The sequence below is a fragment of the Desmodus rotundus genome, chromosome 3 (genome assembly GCF_022682495.2).
Source record: "Desmodus rotundus isolate HL8 chromosome 3, HLdesRot8A.1, whole genome shotgun sequence".
NCBI lineage: Eukaryota > Metazoa > Chordata > Mammalia > Chiroptera > Phyllostomidae > Desmodus > Desmodus rotundus.
This window is the reverse complement of record NC_071389.1, coordinates 60,383,432-60,392,519: the sequence shown is the minus strand read 5'-3', so window position 1 is coordinate 60,392,519 and position 9,088 is coordinate 60,383,432. Positions and strand designations below refer to the sequence as shown.

Here is a 9,088-nt window from a genome sequence, read left to right as displayed (position 1 = left end):
CCGTACAGGGTCATTGGCTGTGTGACCCTGGACAGTTCACTCAACCTCTCTATGATGTTTCTGCATCCGAGAAGTCATTTGAGTCTTACACGAGCTCTCATATGTGAAGAAGTTAGTAGTACAGTTAAGTGCTATATAAATGCAATACTTTTCGAATCCTGGAAAATGTCTCTTGGGATCTCACAAATGGTGATTTGAGTCCATAGGCTTTAATGCTCCATAGTGCTCCTTTGGGTTAAACTTTGTTATAAAAATCACTCCCCCACAACATGCACAAAATATGATAAAAACATAATCCACACCACACACCCTTTTCTTCCTTTGGATACTTAAAACTTGGTCCCTTAAAGTGCTATGTACAGAGGAAGTTTGACTTTCCCAGTTTTTGTTTATTAAGAGTACGTTCTCCTTGAGGCAGGGAGTATATTGTGAGTTCTTGTACAAACTGGGAGCACTTCATAAATGTTGAACTAATCTCAAAACTGATGGAGCTTGCTGGATGGAAAGGTGGTGTATAAAGACAAGAAACCAGACTTTATTAGGGAAAAGTCAGTCTAAAAATGGAAAGCAGTTTTTCAAAAAAGAGATTAACTAAGTTCATTAAAAATACTGTGCTAAGAAGTGCCACAGGAAGGGGACAGCAAGGTCAGCCAGGGTGCCCTTGGGCTTTAGGTGGGGTCCCTGGTGGGTCCAAGCCATCTGGCTGGGAGGACTCGGACAACCCCTAGAGGATGCTGCAGGGATGCTTCTGCAGCTGCGTGGGCTGGGGACACAGGACTGCCCGGATTGCCTCGTCAAAGACGGTCTTCAGGCCTTGCTGGGTGAGGACCGAGCGCTCCAAGTATTTCACTGAATCTGTCTCTTTGGTCAGTGCCAAGCCCTGTGGGTAGGTAATAGGCGCCAGTTTCTTCGTCAGCCATTCGATGGTGTCCTTGTTGTCCCGCAGGTCCAGCTTGGTGCCCACCAGGACGATGGGCATGCTGGGGCAGTGGTGCCGCACCTCGGGAAACCACTTGGCGCGGGGATTCTCATAGGAAGCTGGACTGGCGAGGGAGAAGCAGATGAGGAAGACGTCGGTCTGCGGATAGGAGAGCGGCCAGAGGCGGTCATGGTCCTCCTGCCCAGCAGTGTCCCACGGCCCAGGTTCATGGGCTTGCTGTCCACCATCACGTTTGCTGAGTAGTTGTCAAACACAGTGGGGATGTACTCTCCTGGGAAGGCGTTGGTCGTGTAGCTGATGAGAAGCAGGTCTCGCCCACGGCTTCATCTCCCACCACCACGCATTTGATGGCCTGCATCGTGTCCAGCACCCCGGAGATGGTAGAGGTGCTCTCGGAGCGCTTCTTTGGCACCAGGGGTGTGGAGAGCCTGGTGAGGGCCCGGCAGCAGCCAGGAGGCAGGAGAAAGCGGAAGTGTCGGCAGAGTTTGGCTGATCGTCTTCTCTGTGCCGGAGGTCCCCTGGGTCTGAAGGTGTGAATCTTTAGGTGCTGCATCCTGATCCCTCATGCTCCTGCCCAGGGCCCCAGGGGAACCCCAGGACCCAATAAGCCACCCCTGCATTACTGCCAGCAGCACCCGCACCGCATACGGCAGCATCTGCCCATAATCCCAGTCCCGCCCAGCTCCGGAATCTCCTCCGGAAACTTGGGGCCAGTGGCTGCCAGCTGCCACTTGTGTATCTTTGGGGACAGGCCTCTCACTTTCTCCCAAGGCAGTCCACCCCAACGCTGGTGGTCTTGCCTTTCTGAAAGTTCTACTGAACTCCGATGAGGGTCTCTGAAGTTATGTCCCTCTGGTCTTCATGCTCCTTTTGGGACAATATACAACAAATCAGATTTTCTAAAATCTCTGGGCATCTGTGCAGCCAATCCGAAGCCTGGGTCCAGCTGACTGCTGCCCTCTCTCCAGGCTTTCTGCTCCACCCACAGGCTGCTGAGCTGCATTTACCTGTGAGAGCCTTGAAACCTTCAGACCCGCTAGTGAGGACTTTTGCTATTGCAAATAGAAAACCCAATTCAACTGCTTACGGAGCAAATAAAGGTGTTGATTAAAAAAAAGTGTGTCTACATAAAAACTGCTTCCAGTAACCGAGTGTCATGTCAAATATTTTGAAGAAAAACTAAAGACTAATCTATTCTTCAACTTCAGTGTTTTGTAATGGTAGAAAAACAAAAATCTCAAGTTCATCCCTTAACCAACTTCTAGAACAGCAATGTCCAATAGAAATGTAATAGGAGCTATGTGATTTTGAATTTTTCTGTTAGTCATGTTGAAAAAAGTAAAAAGAAACTGGTGAAATTAATTTTAAGTAGCATATTCTATTGAATTCAATATATCCAAAATGTTTTTGTTTCACAAGTAATCATGAACAATTGATCAATGAAATAGTTCACATTCATCTAGTAAGTCTTAAAAGAAAAAAATCTGGTGTGTTTTCATAATTACAACACATCTCAACTTGGACCGTCCGCATTTCAAGTTGCTTCATAGCCTCATATAGTGAGGGCAACCAGATTACAGGACACAGTTTTATAACAAGCTGTACTTTTAGAAAGTGGCAGGATAGCATCTGTTGGCCTCCACAAAAGAGGTGCTTCAAGTCTCTACTTAAAGAGATTTTACTACGGCCTTTGGCTTCGGTGTCATTGGTGCTGGACACATCACCATTTCTGTTTGTTAATTTTCCTTTTAAGTGTGTACAGAGTACTCATGTGCCTTTCTGACATTTCCCAGTGAGGTCTGTTCTCTTGAAACAAATGGAAATTGGCTTTGGAATTCACGTGCCTGACTCGACAGCTGCAGGGGCAGGTTCAAGCGCACACGCAAGGTGAAAGAAAGTCACCTGGGATTTTTTCTTTCTTTTTTTAATGTATACTAGGGGTGGAATAAGGAGATGCAGGAATGCCTTCTTACCGTGCCAGATGAGACAAACAGGTGGCACAAGGAAGGAACAAATAAAGGATGAAGGGAAGAGCAGCAGGTTAAGGCCTCGGGCAGAGCAAATACAAGATTCAGCTGCTGCAGGTTCAAGCCTGAGGCAGGATAATCGAGCTGACTGTGGCAGAAGGAAAATCAGACCTGTCAACAGTGCAGTTCATCCACGAATGTGTGAGGGTAGAATACTGTATCGAGGGATTCGGGCCTTTCAGCCTCGCTGTTCAGTCTCAGGATGCATGAAAGCCACACCACCTCAGGAAGAAGCTCAGGCCCCTCCACTATTAATCAGATGAGATCTATGAACCTGAGCTTCTGATAGGGATCGCAAAGCTTCTATTGTTTAAATATGTCTTTTCTAACTTTGCACACCAAGGGATATAGGCAGCTGGCCCCAAATGCAAGCAAATACATCGTAACTAGGAAAAAATATGAAGAGAAATAAAAATGTTTCTAAAAATATTTCTCTGTGAGGGGCCCTACATATAAATGAGGAAAAACCAATAGCCTTCCTCCTCCACACAAATAAATCATCACAGAGCCAACCCCAATGCCTTCTGAAAGGAAGCCTGACACTAAAAAAATGCAAGTCCCTAACACAGAGAAAATATGTGTGAAACCCACCATAGCTCAGGGAGAAGAGCAAGCTTTTCTTTTTCTTCCAGTACTTATTCCTGAACATCCACACACACTGAAGGGATACAGGAACATAACCTGCAGAGAAGCTGATGCTGAGGTGCTTTTCAACGGGCAAGAAAGCCCTGGTGGGAAGGGCATGTGAGCTGCGGGTCTTGCCTCCTCCCAGGAACCCAACACTGTGCAGCTACACTGATGCTTTTGAATTGCCCTCACCAAATTTCATGGCCAAGCGGTTCTTCAAAAGGCCCAAAGATAAAAGTATGCTTGGCCTGAAACTTAGAGGAGTCACCTGGTCTCAAAGCAAAGGAAAAGTAGTATTGAGATTTGGGATGAGTCCCAAAATCCTGCATGGAATTAGTTATGTTTTCATTGCTGGTTCTTTCTTTAAAAAAAGAAGAGAGAGAATCTGGCTAAGCCAGCTGACCTTCCTTCTCTCCTCTCTATCTCCTTTTCTCTGAGTCCTTCCCTTGCAAGAATGGCCTCTGAGGAGGTTCTTTAATTTCACCCATGAACCCTGGAGAACAGGATTTCACTCTTAGAAGACTTGCAATAGCCACTGAAAACTGTAAACAGCCTTGCAGGAGAAGGGGCTTCTTTACCTACCTACACTGCAGGAATGGGTGAGTGGTGGTTCGACCTCTATTCGGAAGCCAGCCAGAGGAGGATGGACAAAACTTGACCCGAAAGCCTTCAGTGTGTCCCCTGGGTGAGAAGGGCCAATATGTGGCTGGCATCCATCTGCTGGTGTCAGTGCCCAGTAATTGCCAGCCTGCTTCGCTCCCTAACTCTCCTCCCTTAGGGAAATTAGGGAGCCTCTCATACCCTTTCCTTAGAATCCTAATATTTTAGAGCAAGCCTGTACCTTTAGAGGTCCAGGTTTCCATTTTAGAGGTAAGAAAACTGAGGTCTGAGGGATGAACACTGACTGGAATGAAGTCCCCATGCCGTTAGTTTCACAACCAGGAACAAGGTCACAGGAGCCAGGCGTTTCTCCATGCCCCTTCCAAGCACATACAACAGCTTCCAAGTGTCTGAGCCAAACACGTAGTTGTGGGCAGAGGTGGGGAGTTATGTCAAGTAAGAGAGAAGGAAGATTAGGTGGAAGCTAAGAAGACCCTAGGTGGGCAGGAGAATGGTCTGCAAAGATGTGCACACACTAATCTTGGAACCTATGAATACGTCACTTTACTTGGCAAAGGGATTTACAAATATGATTAAGGTTAAGGACCTTGAGATGAGATCATCCTGGATCACAAAGGTGAGCTCAGTCTGCTCCTGTTAATCTTTCCAAACAGACAACCTTCTCAGGCTACAGGGAATCACAGAAATGGCAGCATGATGAATAGGTCCGACTCCACTGGCTTTGAAAATGGAGGAAGGGAGCAGCTTCTAGAAGATGGAAAAGGCAAGAAGATAACCCTCCCCTGGTGCCTCCAGAAGGAACACTGGCTGTTCAGTCCTTGATGTTAGCCCAGAGAGTCCTGGGCCAAAGGTCCGTTCTATAGGGCTGTAAGAAACAAGACCCAGAAACATTGAAAGGATATGAGACATTAGGACATCTCTTTCTGAAGCAGTTACTGGAATTCTCAGAAAAGTGACTAATTCACTTGAGAGATGGGTCATGATTCTGGACCAAGGGTTGGGGCAAAACACAAGTCCATTTGGGGAAACAGCACTAACATGTTATTGTCTTGGAAATGTGATGAGCAAAATGCGTTACCAAAAGCAATTAAAACAACATGAAGGAACCAACTTCCTCGGTTAATTTATTCTCGGTTAAGAGCAAAGAGAAAATCTCAGAACTGAATTTAGTGTTGGAACATCTTAAGTTGGTTTGCCTTTCTTGAACTGGAGCTAATTTGTAGTTTGGATTGTCCTGAAAGTTCTCTTTGTCATCAGTGACTTAAAAATACTGCTACTGGGCAAAAGCAATCAATGATCTCTACAACGCAGGCTGAGTAATTACATAATAATGATTTGCATTAATGAAAAGACAAGTTGGTCCAGATCCAGATGTGCCAGTGACCATAGTTCCCTGCGATGTCTGAGCAGAATGCTGAGGTCAGAGAAATTTTAGTGTCAGTCGTGAGACAAAATGACTGGTTAAAAAGTCTTTCCTAATCAACATCACTTAATGGCTCTTTAATGACTGACTCATCATTTTTCTCCAACTAAAAGTACATTTAAATTTCAAAATAAAGCAAATTTTACTTATATCTGTGGCACAGGAGCAGATGTTTCCCTGACATCTGCACACAAGCTGTTGAGTGTGACCTTGCAGGATAAAGCAGTTTTGAAAATGAGCTTTTGTCTCCCAATCTGGGGAAAACAATGCTGCAGTGAAGATTTACTAAAAAGTCATAGCTTCTCATAGAAGCTTATTTCAGCAAAGTAAACTATTAATTAAAATAACAAATGTCAGCTGTTTCCCAGGCTGACAGTTAACACAAGGCAGCATTTGCTTACCTTGACATACACGATGCATGGGACACTGGATGGATCCATAATTCATTCTAGGTATGGCTCTCTCCTGCCCTAGTACAGTGATAACAGGGTGATAAATTAGCTCCTGTTCAGCAGTTTTGTTAGCACAAGGACTTGGGGACTTGGGGAAAAGCCACCTAGAGAGGGCCTTTTGGCAGACTGAAGGAATACACACTTGAACAGCTTGAGTGAAAGTTTCATGGAATTCCTGGAAAACTTGAGTACCAAGAAAAACAGGTGGAGAAAATGTAAAACTAGGTGAGAGAAAGAGGAAGAGAAACAGCATGCCAGTGCATTACAATCTGCTTTTAGCCACAGAGAGGAAAAATTATTAACTAGGGGAAGGACCATATCACTCCCAAGAGGGCAGGGAAAAGAGAGATTAGGGGAAAAAGAGTCAGATTTCAGAGCCAGATCTGGGGTTAGAGGAGGGAAAGGAAAGGTAACTGACAAACACCTTCCACAGTCTTTATAGTCAACAGTTTAAAGTAATGGGGCTTAGGGGCAGGGGGTGCCTGAGCACATCACTGGGGAAATTGGCTCTAAGTAGTTTCCTGATATGATACAAAGATGAGAGAAATAAATATAAAAAGTTACACCAACTCTATGAAGCATATTAGTGAAGTCTGTTTTAGGGCTTTTCTATTCAGACAGCTCAGTAATACATTTATTAGAAAATTATAAAGGGAAGGAAAGCCCATTTTGTTAGGGCACACTGTAAAAATACGTATGGGAAGCCTGACGAGGTAAGAAGTGGAAATGGAAAGGTGAGCTGGAGGAAATGTCTGGGCAAAGCAGATTCCTGCGGCGGAGAGGGTAGGAGGTTGAGCGCCTGTTGGGTGCTGTGCAGGGAAAAGCAGTTTTCGATCGAGATGGGAAATGCACACCTCTTCAAGTAAACATCGTTCTGCTACTTCCCTCAGTGTTGCCGAAGGCAGAACAAAAGCATCTATTCCACAGTTCAGGTACTCCGTGTTTTTAAAAGGAAAGAGAAATACTAAAGAACAACCATTTAAATTAGGAGCTGGATGCATGAGGTACCAGCTATTTATTTTCTCTTTTATAAAACCCATGATGGGCCAATGAGGTTTTTTCTTTTGTGTGTTTTGTTTCCTTGCTTTTTTCATTTCTAGGACTGTTTTAATGTTGTTACGGTGGAGGCATCTACATTTTGTAATTCGCTTATTATCATTTCTACCAGCGTTAAAACTTAGTGCATCACTGAGCGCGATCCAGTTCACTAGTTCAAAATGAACCAATAACAATTAGACTTTCGAGCAACGCTTGTGCATTCTTCCTGTTCCTCATTATTCTCTGTTTCCTCATTGGCTAGGGGACTTCAGCTAAGATATGGCTGTAGATGAAAGGTATTTGGCATTCATAAAAATGAAGAACCTTAGAGGCATATAAATAAGTCTTTTGGTCATGGACATGGGCTTCAATCAAGCTAAAAGCCTGCCCCAGATTGACAACCAAAATCAATGTGCAGAGCAGAAAGGAGGGTGAGCCAGTATGGATGAAATTCTTTTCGACCCTTTATTAAAAATACAAAGCAAGCAGAATCTTTTTTTTTAAATGATCAGAGAGGGTCAGCAACCTTCAACCCGGAAATTTCTTGTTGGGAGCCAAAATACTTAGGTACCAGGCCTTTGTAAGTGTGATAGAGCTGGGCCCTGAGTGGAAGCAACAGAGACTTGCTCCCTCAGAGGAAGCCTTCACTGGGCCCCAAGTACGTGCAGGGTCTGCGGGCCACCTGCTAGGCTTGGGGCCCCCAAGCAGTGAGATCAATTTTGTGTCCTGTGCAAATTTGCCGTGGGCCTCATGCACATCTTCGAGGGGATCCTATCAACTCATATCCTGATGTAAGCACTCCTTTCCCTGCACAGCTCGTGTTTTCTACTTTCACGCTGCACGTGGAAGTTTTAAGGCAAGCTGGGTCTGCACAGCGTTATCACAAACTCCTGGAGCACCAGAGAGAATCCTCGTTCTCCTATGAGTCCACGGAAAGCAACCTAAATCAAGGGCAGCCAGTACTGGATGATTTCTGCTTTCTCCTTTCTCCTTTTTCCCTGCAAATGCTTCTGCGACACTAAGCTGGACCACTTGATGGGCAATTTGCTTCTGTGCTGTGCTGCCATTAGCACTTGGCTCCAAGGGGCTTCTTCTCCCTCGAGGTCTTTTCTAGCAGAGTTCAAATCTATGGCAGAGTGCTGGCTGCAGCCCTGAGTTTAATGCTCCTGTAATATATGCAAAAAGAAAGAAAAAAGGTGAAATGCCATTAAAAAATGAGGACGTGGCTATCTTAGTGTGGAGTTTACTTAGGGAGGAAAACTGAATTCTGTCACTGTTGCAGTTTGTGGGTGCTTTACCTCTGTGTAATTGCCGAGAAATTAATATGATTTAATAGCCACAACAATAAATATAGACTTGACAGGGTGATTATCCCATAAGACTAAAATCATGATATAGCATAAATCAATACCAGCCCTAAGTATATCTCTGAAAGGCGTGGTATATATTTCTACATTCATTGGTAGATGTTGAACTAATTTGGGAATTAGAAGCTGTGTGAAATGCAAAAGCTATTTTTCTAAGTGAAAAGTTACAGAATATGTATGACGATCACTCAGAATACATATTGCTCCTAAACTGAGTAGAAGGAAAGCAGAGTAGTAGAACTTTTAAAGCTAGTTCAAGTACAAGTCTCCCTGCTGCTTGGGGCATGCTTCTTTTCACGCCAAACCAGTCCAGCTCAGCTGAGCCCCCTGATTATGCAGTTTCTGCCCCATCTGTAGACTGTCAGCCCCTCTGAGAGACCCTTCTTTACAGGGATGAGCCCTTTCAGTCTCCTCCACTAAAGCAAGCCGATTGATTTGCCTGCTTGAGAGAGCTCCGCCTAGTACAAAGCCCTCTTAGAGTCTCGCTGGCTGGAGTTGAGTCACACAGAAAAAGAGGGTATTGATCAGGAGCAATCTGGCTTGGGTCTGTGGAGGTTTCCCCCAGGGACATAGGCACTTCTCCATTGTGAAGG

At 44.8% G+C, this 9,088-nt stretch overlaps 1 pseudogene; it reads right to left on the bottom strand.

The window, feature by feature from the left end:
- Positions 1-724: 724 nt before the first annotated feature.
- On the bottom strand, positions 725-1,301 carry LOC112309339 (ras-related C3 botulinum toxin substrate 2 pseudogene; annotated as a pseudogene).
- Between the last annotated feature and the right edge of the window lie 7,787 nt (positions 1,302-9,088).